The sequence below is a fragment of the Medicago sativa genome, chromosome 5 (genome assembly GCF_051527215.1).
Source record: "Medicago sativa cultivar Bolivia chromosome 5, Bolivia_mono, whole genome shotgun sequence".
Taxonomy (NCBI): domain Eukaryota; kingdom Viridiplantae; phylum Streptophyta; class Magnoliopsida; order Fabales; family Fabaceae; genus Medicago; species Medicago sativa.
In genome coordinates, this window is record NC_140753.1 from 35,209,296 (window position 1) to 35,224,884 (window position 15,589).

Genomic DNA, 15,589 nt, shown 5'->3' on the forward strand with positions numbered 1-15,589 from the left:
ATCTCTTTGATCCCCATTTTAAAATTTGAGTTTATGTTTTTTAAAAATGTGTTAAGATGTGAGGATTATAAGTCATGTGAGCTTTGTATTTTGTGGTATAATTTTGGCTATGCTTTGCATCATTTTTGCTATGTTTTGTGGTAATTTCTTTGCTTTTGTTATAGTAACTTTTACTTGCTTTATTTTCTTGATATTATCATGTGCTACTAACTCCTTCATTTCATGTTTCATGCATTCCATAAGGCATCTCATTCTCCATCTTATATTCTTGGTCTCTATCTTTCTCACACTTTAAAATTCATGCAAAAATTAGAATGTAATACTTAGGATTTTTTTTTGTACTTTACTTTTATGCAATTGTAAATTCTTACAAGACCATAGCATGTATCTAGGCCAATGATGTAAAGGACAATGGACTCTAATGATGTACACCGACACAAGCACCGACACATGCACACACATCACATAGATATCTTTAGATATATGCTTAGGATATGCATGTTTAGATGTATGTTTAGGATTACATGTTTAGATGAATGCTTAGTAGGGACGATCTTATACAGAGTATGGTACGATTATCATTATAAGACCTCGTTATTTGGGGCATAGTTCAGAAATAAAATTTTATTGGGACCAGACATAGCATGAAAGACCACTCAAAGGTCATATTCGTCCAAGACAAGATAAAAGTTGACGAAGTCGATAGAAGTGTTACTCTAGTAAACATATGAGATTTTTCAAGAATTCAGTAAAGGTAAACAAGTAGGAGTAACCTAAGACAATTTATAAAGAGTACGTGGAACAAGGAATTTACTAGAAAGATATCAGATGCATAGGTTAGCTTTACAATCCAATATGTTCGGAATGTGTATAATGTATTCCACAGATTACAAATAAGAAAGTTATTATCGAATCTTTTCGACATGAGATTGGAAAACATGTCCTGAAATCGGTTTAACATATTAATTCAAGTCAGTTGTATCTATGGCTAGGTAGTCGGAAGACTTTATGTAACATGGGAAACTGATAATTTAGTCAATCAGAAAGAATCAATAGGTAATAAACGTATGTTGGAGTCTAAAGTCGGAAGTATAGAGGAATTATTTATGATTATTAGCTATTAAATCACTAAAATTTCGAGGACGAAATTTCTTTAAGGGGGGTAGAGTGTAATACCCCGCATATAAAAAAAAAAATTCAGTATCAATTATTTTATCTTTATTTTTTTTAGAGAAGGGCAAAATGGTAATTGCGCATAAGACTTTCCGGACCGAATCATATTATTCCAACGGACTATTGAGAATGAAATTTGTCGCTTAAAACTTTCTTCTCTTCACTAGAAGAGCAGATTTTTTTCTTCCCTCTCCCTCTCTATACTCGTGTCTCACCCCTCCATCCTTCAAGCTCCCAATTTTCTAAATTTTTCCCTCTTAGAAATCAACAAACATGCTTGAATCTTGGATCCTTGTACAAACTAAGAGTGTTTCAAGCTTGGAAGATCCTTCCCTCCATTTTTCATCCTAAGCCAAGCTCTCTCTATATTTACCACTTTTGGAGGTTTTTGCAAAATCAAGCTAGAAATGGAATTTCATGTGTAGAGAAGTAACTATTGTGTTAGGATTGACATTAGAAGCAAGAAATCAGGCCAAGAATGAAGAAAACCAGAAGCTTGGAATATGAGTTTGGAAAATCGGAAGTTTGACAAGCTTAAATTGAGGTAAAAGTGGATATTTAGAGATGTAGTTTAAGTTATGTTGAATGATTAGAAGCATAAGTTGTTATTTCCTTTGTTTTCTGTGATGACTCTATATTTTGGGCTGGCAGTAGCATCATTTTTCTGTTGTTTGCTGTTTGAAAAGAGAAGCTAGAAGCTAAAAGCCATAAGTTGTTCCAATAACTTCCATAACTGATTTTTGAAGTTAACATGTTAGTATTGCTGTAAAAATGAGATAGGAACTGTGTACACATGAATTCATTGATTCTGGAAAATTTGAATTGAAATTGAATTGTTTAGAGGTCATAAGCTGTCAGTTAAGCTGTTTTGAGCAAAATGCCTTAAATGACTAAGTTGTGAGTTCAGACTACTGTATAAGTGGTTCATAGGGCTAATAATACATGTTGGAACTGCTATGTTAAAGTTTGGGTCGAAATTTATGTGATAGAAGTTATAAGTTGTTAGTTAAGCCGTTGAAGAATAGCTTAAGTTGGAAGTTAAGTTGTTTCAAGTATTATTTTCTGAAGAACAGCTTATGAGAGAGATGTTTAATTGACATATGAGTAATGGAAAAATGATAAGCTGTTTTAGTAATGGTAAAAGTGCTTAAATGATAATTAAGCTGTTTTAGAAGTGCTTAAATAGCCAAACGGCGACCTTCTGGTGCAGGGACTGAAATGGAATTTTTCTTGTATGCTGGTTGATTAAGTAAGAATATGTCACAAGTCAGTTGAGTTGTTTCGGAAAGGGAAAGACCTATAAGCCAAGGCATAAGCTATTTTGGAAAAGTGATTATGGAGTTTTGGAGATAGCAAAAGCTGTAGATTGTGGATAAGCTGCGTTGCAATTTCTGGGAGTGATTCACGGTGAGTTCCTTTAGATTGAAACCCCACCTTGGGTAGTTTAATTCTCCATGAAACTACATTAATTTATTTATTCTAGCTTATTAATTTATATATTAGTTTCTTATGTCAATATAAATTTATCAGGGCGTGGGAAATTATTTATAACCTTTAGGAATGACATATGACAATGATATGCCTAGAACCTGAATAGGTTAGTATGATTAGACACAGAAAAATATTAGAATTATCAGATTAATTACAAGTTAAAGACGAGATTCACTTCGTCTTTATTATCATATTCAGAAATATTATCATTGTAAGAAAATCAGTTAAGATAAATTATTCCTCTCTAGCTCCCCGTCAGTAGTGGAGATGAGGATTAACTCAGTTATCAGAAATCAGTTCAAGTTATAATATTTAAACATGTTTAAGCTGTGGCTTTCGCTATCCCGCCAGTTGGATACGAAAGGTTCCCGCCAGTTGGAACGGGCACTATCCGTGAGGATGACCCCACAATAATAAGAGGAGTCCGGTATCCCCGTCAGTTGGGTTCCCGCCAGTTGGAAATTATTACCGGTCAGAGTGGAATAAATTCCGGGGTTACTCCACCTGGGTTTATTCCGTAAAATCAACTCAGATAATATTGTTTGTTCAACGCTAACTTCTAACATAATGATAAATATTATTATGATTATGATTATGACTATATACAAGTATATGATTATGAATATGTCAAGATGACAAGAATATTCAGTTATTTACCGATCTTAGTTTTTCCCCGATCGCTCAGTTATGTAAATATGAGCCTTATAAACCCAAAACGGGTTGAGTTTAGAGACAGATGGCGATCCTAGGTTCCCTGAGATTGCCTACAGCCTAGGATAGGTGGAACTCACTGAGACATTTCGTCTCACCCCAATCCCTTTTATTTTTGTTTCAGATCAGCAGGTTGTACGTGGCAAGGAGACAATACAGGACTAAATTTTATTATTGTAATTTTAATGTATCCAGTACTAAATTTAACGCACATTCTAAATATTCTAGATCAGTTTAGTATGGGCGTTACAGATACCAACATTTAGTTATATATATATATATATATATATATATATATATATATATATATATATATATATATATAATTAGTTCTTTAAAATCCTTCTCCATCTTCTTATTCTTCTTCTTCTTCTTAGAGATTCTTTTTAACCAAGAAAGTCTACATGAACAATCAAAACGATTAATTTGTTAGTTAAAACACCTACAATGAAAAACAACAGGAAAAGAACAGAGTGAGAGAACCATTCCAAGCCCAACCCCAAAACTGATGAGGCTTTGAATTAGTTATTTCCAAAAAAAAATTTCGTAACAAATCAAAAGCTTCGTCAGCCTTGGAGTTGAACGAGGAATAGTTCTCTCTCACTCTATTTTTTCCTTTTGTTTTTCATCAACATCCTTCAAAAAAAAAATATATATCAACATATATTTTTCGAATAATTTAAGGGTTAAATAAGTTTTTAGTCCCTACAAAATCATGAGTTTTTAAGGTTAGTCCCTATGAAATTTCAATGGTAATTTTAGTCCTCCAAAATTTTTAAGTTTGTAAAAATAGTCTCTATTTTGAAAACATTTTACAAAAATTGGATAATTTTAGTCCTCCAAAATAGTCCCTATAAAATTCAAATAGGGACTAAAAGTTAATAAAAAAATTTAGGGAGGGACTAAAAACATATTTAACCCATAATTTAATCTCGACAAATTTCCACTGAATTTATTATTAATTCTGAAAGGAAAAAATTGGAACAATAAAAATAGAATTTGAGGTCTTTTAGAAAAAGTTTCTCAAATTTGTTTTGTTCTTTGAGCATATTTGAAAATGAGTGAAGACATATTCTGGTCCCGGGGAAAGTCATCGACAAAAAATAAGACCAATTTTTGTTCTATTTTTTTTTCTATTTTTTTCTTCAAAATGTGGGTGAAATTTATCCCTTAAAATATACACAAACTTTAGCGTAGTAAAAAGAGAGGTCAGACAGGCATGATAGTTCCCTTATTTCCGCTAATTATTTATAAAAAATGTGCTCCCATTTTACTCGGTAACTAGAGATTTTTTTTTTCATATTCCAGAAATTTAGGTTCATCAAACATTATTGCTTATGTGACTCATGAAATTTTACAAAATAAATCATGGGAATGCTTCGGTCATGATAAATAAATTCATATGATATATTAATAAATTAATAACAAGAATTCATCAGCTTATTAATACAAAATAAATAACAATCTATTATGAAACCAACTTGTGTTAAAGGTACTCAATTTTACACGAAGTTAAAATATTACTGAATCTAGTATTGCTTTTAAGATTTTCTTCTTACATTCAGTAATTTTTCATAAAAGTTTTTGTAAAAACAGTTTATCGAGTCACAAGTTAGTTCTATCAGTTGCCACAATCATGCTTTTAGGTGGAATTTATCTCCCAAGAAATTATATACAATTGTAGAACTTGATATATATACAAAACCGAAAAGGAGATACCAACATTTAGTTATATATATATATAGTTCTTTAAAATCCTTCGCCATCTTCTTATTCTTCTTCTTCTTCTTAAAGTTTCTTTTTAACCAAGAAAGTCTACATGAACAATCAAAACGATTAATTTGTTAACTAAAGCACCTACAATGAAAAAAAACAGGAAAAGAACAGAGTGAGAGAACCATTCCAAGCCCAACCCCAAAACTGATGAGGCTTTGAATTAGTTATTTCCAAAAAAAAATTTCGTAACAAATCAAAAGCTTCGTCAGCCTTGGAGTTGAACGAGGAATAGTTCTCTCTCACTCTATTTTTTCCTTTTGTTTTTCATCATAGGAGTTTAAATTCACAAATTAAATGTTTTTATTTTTCTTGGACACATACTTTCTTAAGAAGAAGAAGAAGAAGAAGAAGGCAAGGATCGATTTTGAGAACTATATATAATTAGTTATATGCTTGTATCTCCCTTTCTAACATCTAACTTATGCAAGAATTGAGGTGGAATATATTTTTATGATCATTATGATTATATCGAAAAAGGGACTATGGTCTTAAAATATTATTTATTCCGAAGGGACATAAATTATCAAAGGTACTAGGCTCTTAAGACCATTCTTAATTCCCAAGTGACATTATATCTATAAGGGTATATGGTCTAAAGAACACTCTTAATTTCGAGGGAAAAGAATGAGATGAAAGGAAGAAAACTTCTTCAACACAAATCAAAAAGGGAGAGAGAAGAAAATGGTTAATTTCATGGACAAAAAAAAAGGAGATGAAGGGCAGAATGATTTGTCAACACAAGTCATAGAGGGAGAGAGAGAAGAAAAGTATTTGAAGTTTCAGAATTCCTTTCAGTGTGCAGAATGCAATATATGTGAGCTCGCTATTTATAGAAGAAATTCACAACTAATATATGAGAAACTTTGGGAACAAGTTAGATCTAGTACAAAAATATCACAAATTCAGTACAATATATATATATATATATATATATATATATATATATATATATATATCATATTGAGTACAAAAAATATATTTTGAGTACAAAAATATATTATTGAGTGCCAAAATATATGTCTAATCACATACGAAAATATATTAGACTGCATACGAAAATATATCAGGATGTGTTCCAAAATATTGTAACAAAATTTGGCGACTATGAAAAACTTTCTAATAATGACTAAATTAATTATTTCATTTAAAATTTCCAAATAATAAAATATATATCAACATCCTTCAAAAAAAAATATATATCAACATATATTTTTCGAATAATTTAAGGGTTAAATAAGTTTTTAGTCCCTACAAAATCATAAGTTTTTAAGGTTAGTCCCTATGAAATTTCAATGGTAATTTTAGTCCTCCAAAATTTTTAAGTTTGTGTAACACCCATACTAGACGTATCTAGAATGTCTAGCACGTGCGTTAAGTTTAGTATTGGATACATTACAAATTACAACAATATAACTACGAATGAATATATATATATACAACCAAAAGCGTTCGTACATAAAAATACAACTCAACTTGTCTAAAGTATACTATATGCATCCTCGAATAACCACATCATACTGCAGCGGGTACGAACGAACACTTGTTGCAACATCCATTCGGCTACTAGCTTGCTAATCCAACCTGTTTATCTGAAAAAAATAAGGATTGGGATGAGACATAAGGTCTCAGTGAGTTCCCCTAAATCCTAGGCTATAGGTAACCTCAGGGGAAACCTACGGTCACCACGTGTCTAAAATACAACCTGCCGGTTGATTATACGTGTGTGGGGACTTGCATACTTAGACGGTGTGCATACTAGAGCCGTCATAGTCTTATCTCACTTGTTATAGGCTTCACTTCCTATACGTGTCATGGCGGTCAAGGGGAATCTAGAACCGCAATGCCAAGAATACGCTCTACGTATCGAGGCCTAAACATACTAAATCATGACACGATTCTAAACCGGACGATTAGGGAAAACCTAAGATCGTCATCGGCATATCTTCATCTATTTGCTCTAATGCAAAATACGATGTTTCTAACAACGTATCTTATCTTGCTATCATACTAGTTTTGACGATCTACGTCTATGTTCTACTATTCCTGACGATCTACGTCAAGGCTCTACTATTCTTGACGATCTACGTCAAGGCTTTATGACATAACATAATATATCTAATAATATGCACAGTCAGATTCATTCATAAGTTAGCGTTTAACAAACAAGCATTATCTGAGTTCATTTTACGGAAAGCCCCGAGTGGAGTAACCCCGAGCGCAATCCCTATCTATCCGATGGAAACCTATCTAAGGTATAACCAACGGCACTCCTGCAGTGACGTGCGGGATCCTTACGGCTAACCCCATTTCACCTAATGGAAACCCCTTGAGCCAACCTAGTGTGGACACAAGAGACACGACCACTACATCTTAATTACTAAGTGACATGCGGGTTCCTTACGGCTAACCCCGTTTCACCTAATGGAAACCCCTTGAGCCAACCTAGTGTGGTCCCAAGAGACATGGCACCTTTAACTTTAAAGTCTGGGTCTATATATATACATGAGTCTTAAATCTATGCTAGCTATCTCTTTTACCTCGGATGCCTATACGATCCGACTAGAGGTAAACTATATGCTTGCTTAACTAGCTATGTGAAGAGATGTCTAATCAATTCACGTCTTGCCATAGTTGTTTGTCACTCTAGGTTATATACGAAGAGAATACTCTATATCACTTCGTATCTAATCAAGCATACTACTCATGCCTAGCATTCTATTCTTTACTAACTATTCTAGTTCTTGACAAGCTATGTCAAGGCTCTACTTTCAATCCCTTTCTTAGTTCATCACTACCCGGACATATTGCATATCATAACATCTCATGTGTTATTCGTCATTGAAATTCTTGGTGTTGTTCATGCAATTCTTTACCAATATACTTAGGTGTAATGTGCAATGATAACTTAACTTTGAGGGGTTTTTAAAATTATAAGAGACTGCAGGGAAAAACATGGTCGAAACCACTGCATTTCATGAATTTTTCCTGTAAAAAGTGTTGTGCTGTGGAATCTAGCTTGAGCGAGATTCATCATGCTTGAGCGAGATTCCAAGCGAGATTTTAATTTGATTCGGCATTAATCTCGCTTGAGCGAGATTTTTCTCGCTTAAGCGAGGTTCTTCAGTACCAGACCTGCAGAATTCGTAATTTTGACCTCTAAACCTCAAAATTGAGTTTCCAATGCACACAAGACACCCAAAATACATAGAAAACATCTTAGAACAATTACATGACAACAAACAACATAATTTCAATGATTAATGGCAAAAGGGGTACTAAAACCCTAAAACATATACTAACACAATTCATACTTTTCTCACAAGGATTTGCACAACCCAAGGTAGGAGAACTAGCTAAAGAACTCACCTAAACAAGTTTCTTGCAATACCTCAAGCATCAAGCTCAAACCCTAGCTTTTGGCTTCATCCTTGATTCTTGCCCTTTTTCACCAAACCATGCTTTAGTCCTTTCCTTCATGTGTTCTTACTTGCTAAGCTAACATAATCCTTGCTTGATCATGACTGAGAGAAAGTTTGCATGGATTGGAGAAGGAAGGAGGGCGCATATCTAGAGAGAAGGAGGAGGGAAAGGTTTTCCAAAACCTAGAGAGAGAAGTGAAATGGGAGAATGAATATTTTGGCCCCAAAAACACTTATATACTCTCTTGCGCGAGTTTACTTAAATGCCCTTTGCCTCAGTCGTGTTTACCTGACTCTGATACATTTAGCAGATGAAATTTCCATTAGCTGACGAGCGGGATGTTACAGTTTGTAAAAATAGTCTCTATTCTGAAAACATTTTACAAAAATTGGATAATTTTAGTCCTCCAAAATAGTCCCTATAAAATGCAAATAGGGACTAAAAGTTAATAAAAAAATTTAGGGAGGGACTAAAAACATATTTAACCCATAATTTAATCTCGACAAATTTCCACTGAATTTATTATTAATTCTGAAAGGAACAAATTGGAACAATAAAAATAGAATTTGAGGTCTTTTAGAAAAAGTTTCTCAAATTTGTTTTGTTCTTTGAGCATATTTGAAAATGAGTGAAGACATATTCTGGTCCCGGGGAAAGTCATCGACAAAAAATAAGACCAATTTTTGTTCTATTTTTTTTTCTATTTTTTTCTTCAAAATGTGGGTGAAATTTATCCCTTAAAATATACACAAACTTTTGCGTAGTAAAAAGAGAGGTCAGACAGGCATGATAGTTCCCTTATTTCCGCTAGTTATTTATAAAAAATGTGCTCCCATTTTACTCGGTAACTCGAGATTTTTTTTTCATATTCCAGAAATTTAGGTTCATCAAACATTATTGCTTATGTGACTCATGAAATTTTACAAAATAAATCATGGGAATGCTTCGGTCATGATAAATAAATTCATATGATATATTAATAAATTAATAACAAGAATTCATCAGCTTATTAATACAAAATAAATAACAATCTATTATGAAACCAACTTGTGTTAAAGGTACTCAATTTTACACGAAGTTAAAATATTACTGAATCTAGTATTGCTTTTAAGATTTTTTTCTTACATTCAGTAATTTTTCATAAAAGTTTTTGTAAAAACAGTTTATCGAGTCACAAGTTAGTTCTATCAGTTGCCACAATCACGCTTTTAGGTGAAATTTATCTCCAAGAAATTATATACAATTGTAGAACTTGATATATATACAAAAGCGAAAAGGAGATACCAAAATTTAGTTATATATATATATATATATATATATATATATATATATATATAGTTCTTTAAAATCCTTCTCCATCTTCTTATTCTTCTTCTTCTTCTTCTTCTTAAAGTTTCTTTTTAACCAAGAAAGTCTACATGAACAATCAAAATGATTAATTTGTTAATTAAAACACCTACAATGAAAAACAACAGGAAAAGAACAGAGTGAGAGAACCATTCCAAGCCCAACCCCAAAACTGATGAGGCTTTGAATTAGTTTTTTCCAAAAAAAAATTTCGTAACAAATCAAAAGCTTCGTCCGCCTTGGAGTTGAACGAGGAATAGTTCTCTCTCACTCTATTTTTTCCTTTTGTTTTTCATCATAGGAGTTTAAATTCACAAATTAAATGTTTTTATTTTTCTTGGACACATACTTGCTTAAGAAGAAGAAGAAGAAGAAGAAGGCAAGGATCGATTCTGAGAACTATATATAATTAGTTATATGCTTGTATCTCCTTTTCTAACATCTAACTTATGCAAGAATTGAGGTGGAATATATTTTTATGATCATTATGATTATATCGAAAAAGGGACTATGGTCTTAAAATATTATTTATTCCGAAGGGACATAAATTATCAAAGGTACTAGGCTCTTAAGACCATTCTTAATTCCCAAGTGACATTATATCTATAAGGGTATATGGTCTAAAGAACACTCTTAATTTCGAGGGAAAAGAATGAGATGAAAGGAAGAAAACTTCTTCAACACAAATCAAAAAGGGAGAGAGAAGAAAATGGTTAATTTCATGGACAAAAAAAAAACATAGATGAAGGGCAGAATGACTCGTCAACACAAGTCATAGAGGGAGAGAGAAGAAAAGTATTTGAAGTTTCAGAATTCCTTTCAGTGTGCAGAATGCAATATATGTGAGCTCGCTATTTATAGAAGAAATTCACAACTAATATATGAGAAATTTTGGGAACAAGTTAGATCTAGTACAAAAATATCACAAATTTAGTACAATATATATATATATATATATATATATATATATATATATATATCATATTGAGTACAAAAAATATATTTTGAGTACAAAAATATATTATTGAGTGCCAAAATATATGTCTAATCACATACGAAAATATATTAGATTGCATAGAAAATATATCAGGATGTGTTCCAAAATATTGTACCAAAATTTGGCGACTATGAAAAACTTTCTAATAATGACTAAATTAATTATTTCATTGAAAATTGCCAAATAATAAAATATATATCAACATCCTTCAAAAAAAAATATATATCAACATATATTTTTCGAATAATTTAAGGGTTAAATAAGTTTTTAGTCCCTACAAAATCATAAGTTTTTAAGGTTAGTCCCTATGAAATTTCAATGGTAATTTTAGTCCTCCAAAATTTTTAAGTTTGTAAAAATAGTCTCTATTTTGAAAACATTTTACAAAAATTGGATAATTTTAGTCCTCCAAAATAGTCCCTATAAAATGCAAATAGGGACTAAAAGTTAATAAAAAAATTTAGGGAGGGACTAATGTAACATCCCGCTTATCAATATCGAAATATTACCCATCAGACGCGTCAGAGGACAAATGTTCATGAAAAGTAAGGGTAATGGAAATGTCTGTTAATGACATAAGTCAGGTATGAGCTAGATATCAGAGATTAAGTGTTACAGAACGTTAAGTACGACGGAAGATGTTTTTATGAAATATCAGTCAAGCAGGGGTTTATGTATCAGTGTCAGGTTAAGCGCGACTAAGACGAATGGCATTTAAGTAATCTCGCACAAGGGAGTATATAAGTGATTTTGAGGGTGGAAACCTCATAATTTCTTCTTCTTTCTCTCTCTAGGTTTTGAGAGAAAGAGTTCTCTCCTCCTTCTCTCTACCATGCGCCCTCCCTCTCTCCTCTAATCATCCAAACTTTCTCTCAATCATGATCAAGCAAGGATTATGTTAGCTTAGCAAGTAATAACACATGAAGGAAAGGACTAAAGCATGGTTTGGTGGAAAAGGCAAGAATCAAGGATGAAGCCAAAAGCTAGGATTTGAGCTTGATGCTTGAGGAATTGCAAGAAACTTGTTTAGGTGAGTTCCATAGATAGTTTACCTACCTTTGGTTGAGTAAATTCATGTTAGAAAGGATTGATTTATGTTTAGGAGGGATTTAGAACCCTAAAGGACTTTTGATCAATTCTTGATGATTACTTGTTAGTTTGCCATGAAAGATGTTTATAAATGTATATATATGTTGCTGGATGGTTATGGTGCATTGCAGGATCAAGTTGGATAATTTTTGGGCCAAAATTACAAATTTTGTACCACAGACCCGAAGAGCTACGCTATTAGCGAAATCTACGCTAATAGCGAAATTCTCAGGATGAGCCACGCTCCAGCTGAGCTATTAGCGCAGCTTTCTGGACTTGGCCAACTTGCTTTGGCCTGTTGGTCCATTCTAGGGTTCGTGGTGCATTCTGAAGCCTTTCTTTCGATGTTTTACAACTATTTAACCCCAAAACAACATCTAGGCAATGCACATAACATCAAACAATTCTTGAAATGAAAATCATGGCAATCTTAACACGAATGGCAAGAGTGATTCAAGAGAGATTAAGCCGAATTACTCGGGTAGCAAAAAAAAAAAACTAGGCATGGAATGAAAGTAGAGCCTTGACATAGTTGTCAAGAAATAGAATAGAAAGCTAGACATTAGAAGTATGCTTGATAAGTGTGGTGTGAAGGAAGAATTATCCTTGCATAAGAGTTAAGTGCCATACGAGTATGGTAAGACGTGAATCGATTGATATCTATTCACAAGTAAGTTAAGCAAGCATTAAGCTTACCTCTAGTGGCACCGTTTAAGGATCCGAGGTAAAAGAGAAGGCATGTTTAAGTTTATTTTTTCATGCATAAGACTAGGAATTCTAAGAAAGAAAGAAAGAGTGTCATGTCTCTTGTTATCCAAATTGGATTCAAGGGGTTCCCCAAGGGGAATGGTTAAGCCGCAAGGGATCCGCATTTCACTAAGCTAAGGTGTCGTGTCTTTTGTATTCCATCCAAGGATGGGGACAAAAGGTTCTCCAATGGGAACGGGGTAAGCCGTAAGGGACCCGCACGTTCACTAAGGGAGTCCGGTGCGCTCTTGCTAAGCATTTCACCGGTAGTAAGAGATTATCTTCCGGGGTTACTCTACTCGGGACTAATCCATAATCAATGAAGCTGACTATGCATATTTATCATACATTTATGTGTGTTGTGTCATAGAGCCTTAGCATAGACTGTCAAGAACTAGAAAGAATAGGTGAGTAGAAAGTCAAGAGCTAGCAAGCTAGAAAGAGTCACTTTTGTGGCAAGAGATGATATGTTGTTAGATGCAACATATTCAAGTAAGAAAATAAGCAAGTTCAGAGAGTTATACCGATGACGATCATAGGTTTCCCCTAATCGTCCGGTTTAGAGTTGTGTCATGACTTTAGCAAGTGAAGGCATTGATGCGTAAATCGTATCTTGGCATTGCGGTTTTAGTTTCCCCTTAACCGCCATGACACGTGTAAGATGAGAAGCCTATAACAAGTAAGATAAGCCTATGACGGGTCTAGCATGCACTACCGTCTACGGAAGCAAAACTCCACACACGTATAATCAACCGTCAGGTTGTATTGTAGACACGTGGCGACGATAGGTTTTCCCCTGAGGTTGCCTATATCTTAGGGTTAGGTGGAACTCACTGAGACATTATGTCTCATCCCAATCCTTATTTGTTTCAGATATCAGGATGGTTTGCAAGCTAGTAGCTGAATGGATGCTGCGACAAGTGTTGGTTCGTACCCGATGCCGGATGATGTGGATCTTCAAGGATGTATACATTATGTTTTAGGAAAGTTTAAGATGTAATCTCTTGTACGAACGCATGTTGTTGTATAAACATTCATTTGAAGTTTTATTGTTGTAAATTTTAATGTATCCAGTACTAAAGATAATGCACGTGTAACACCCATACTAGACGTATCTAGAAAGTCTAGCACGTGCGTTGAATTTAGTACTGGATACATTAATAATTTACAACAATAAAACTTCGAATGAATATAAAAGACAACAAGGGCGTTCGTACGATGATAATACAACTTAACTTTTATAAAATATAATAAAAGCATCCTTTAAAATCCACACCATCCAGCTGCAAGTACGAACGAACACTTGTCGTATCATCCATTCGGCTACTAGCTTGCTAATCCACCTGATATCTGAAACAAATAAGGATTGGGATGAGACATAATGTCTCAGTGAGTTCCACCTAATCCTAGGCTATAGGCAACCTCAAGGGAAACCTACGGTCGCCACGTGTCTACTTTACAACCTGACGGTTGATTATACGTGTGTGGGGACTTGCTTTCTTAGACGATTGTGCAAGCTAGGACCAACATAATTGCATCATACTTGTTATAGGCTTACTATCAAAATATGTGCCATGGCGGTCAAGGGAACCTAAGACCACTATGCCAAGATACGATAATGTATCGAGGTCTTCATATAACATGTTCATGACACAATCCTAAGCCGGACGATTAGGGAAACCTAAGTACGTCATCAGCATCACATTATTTACTTGTCCTAGTCATATCTTGCATTTAACATAACATACATGAGTTCATTCGTAAACATAATCATATCATACATAATCGTATCTAAGTTCATTATTCATTATGTTAGCGTTGAACAAACATTCTTATCTTGATTCATTTTACGGAAAGTCCCGGGTGGAGTAACCCCGAGTACAATCCCATCATGACCGATGTACGTACATCGGACTCCCTCAGTGTCGTGCGATCCCCTTACGGAGCTTTCCCCGTTCCCATCATGAGAACCCCTTGAATCCATACCTTTATGGATTACAAGAGACACGAACACCTACATTCTTACTTACTCAGTGACATGCGGGTCCCTTACGGCTTGAATCGTTCTCATAATGAGAACCCCTTGTATCCCCCTGATGTGGATATCAAGAGACATGTCACCTACACTTATTAGGTCATAGTCTTGCCGTGCATAAGTTCATTTATTTAGGTTATACCTAATCATGCTTAAAGCTTACCTCGGAACCTTGATCGATCCGATTTACGGTAAGTGTTCATACTTGTTCATTCATATCGTGGTGTAAAGATAACTATCTTATCCACGACTTATGCATTAATATATCTATCTTAATCATGTGCGAAGATAACATACTTCGCTCCTAATCATTCTAGTTCTCGACTACTATGTCGAGGCTCTAGTCCCATTTCCGTACTTGAAATATAACTTGCTACCCGGTCGTGAAACAAATATTTCCCTCGTATGTCATGCTTCTCTATACAATATAAATACTTGCTTTACTATTGGATAAAAACATGTATAAAGCTATGCCTTGGGGTCATGACTTGAGGGGTTTAATACTGTAAAAGACTGCACGTAGAAAAACTGGATCGAACGGCGGTGAAAGGGCCTGTAGCGGGCGAACAGGGTGCTGCCACCCTGTTACTCGCCACTGCGAGTTCACCTACTCGCCACTGCGAGTTACCTAACTCGCCACTGCGAGTTCGCGGCGAGTAAACACCCCTTTCGGTGGTGCTTGCTTGCCATGGCGAGTAATTACTCGCCGTTGCGAGTTATGACAGTCCAGAAGTGCAAAAATGATGTTTTTGACCCAAAATCCTCAAATCAAAATATCCTAAGGCATATCATAACTCTATGGA

General features: G+C 34.2%; 1 long non-coding RNA gene across 1 annotated transcript; it reads left to right on the plus strand.

The window, feature by feature from the left end:
• Positions 1 to 553: 553 nt before the first annotated feature.
• Positions 554 to 3,597, plus strand: LOC146922015 (uncharacterized). The gene is made up of 3 exons (XR_015012310.1): positions 554 to 1,717; positions 2,384 to 2,580; positions 3,500 to 3,597. It is a non-coding gene; the product is annotated as an uncharacterized LOC146922015 (long non-coding RNA).
• The last annotated feature ends 11,992 nt before the right edge of the window (positions 3,598 to 15,589 follow it).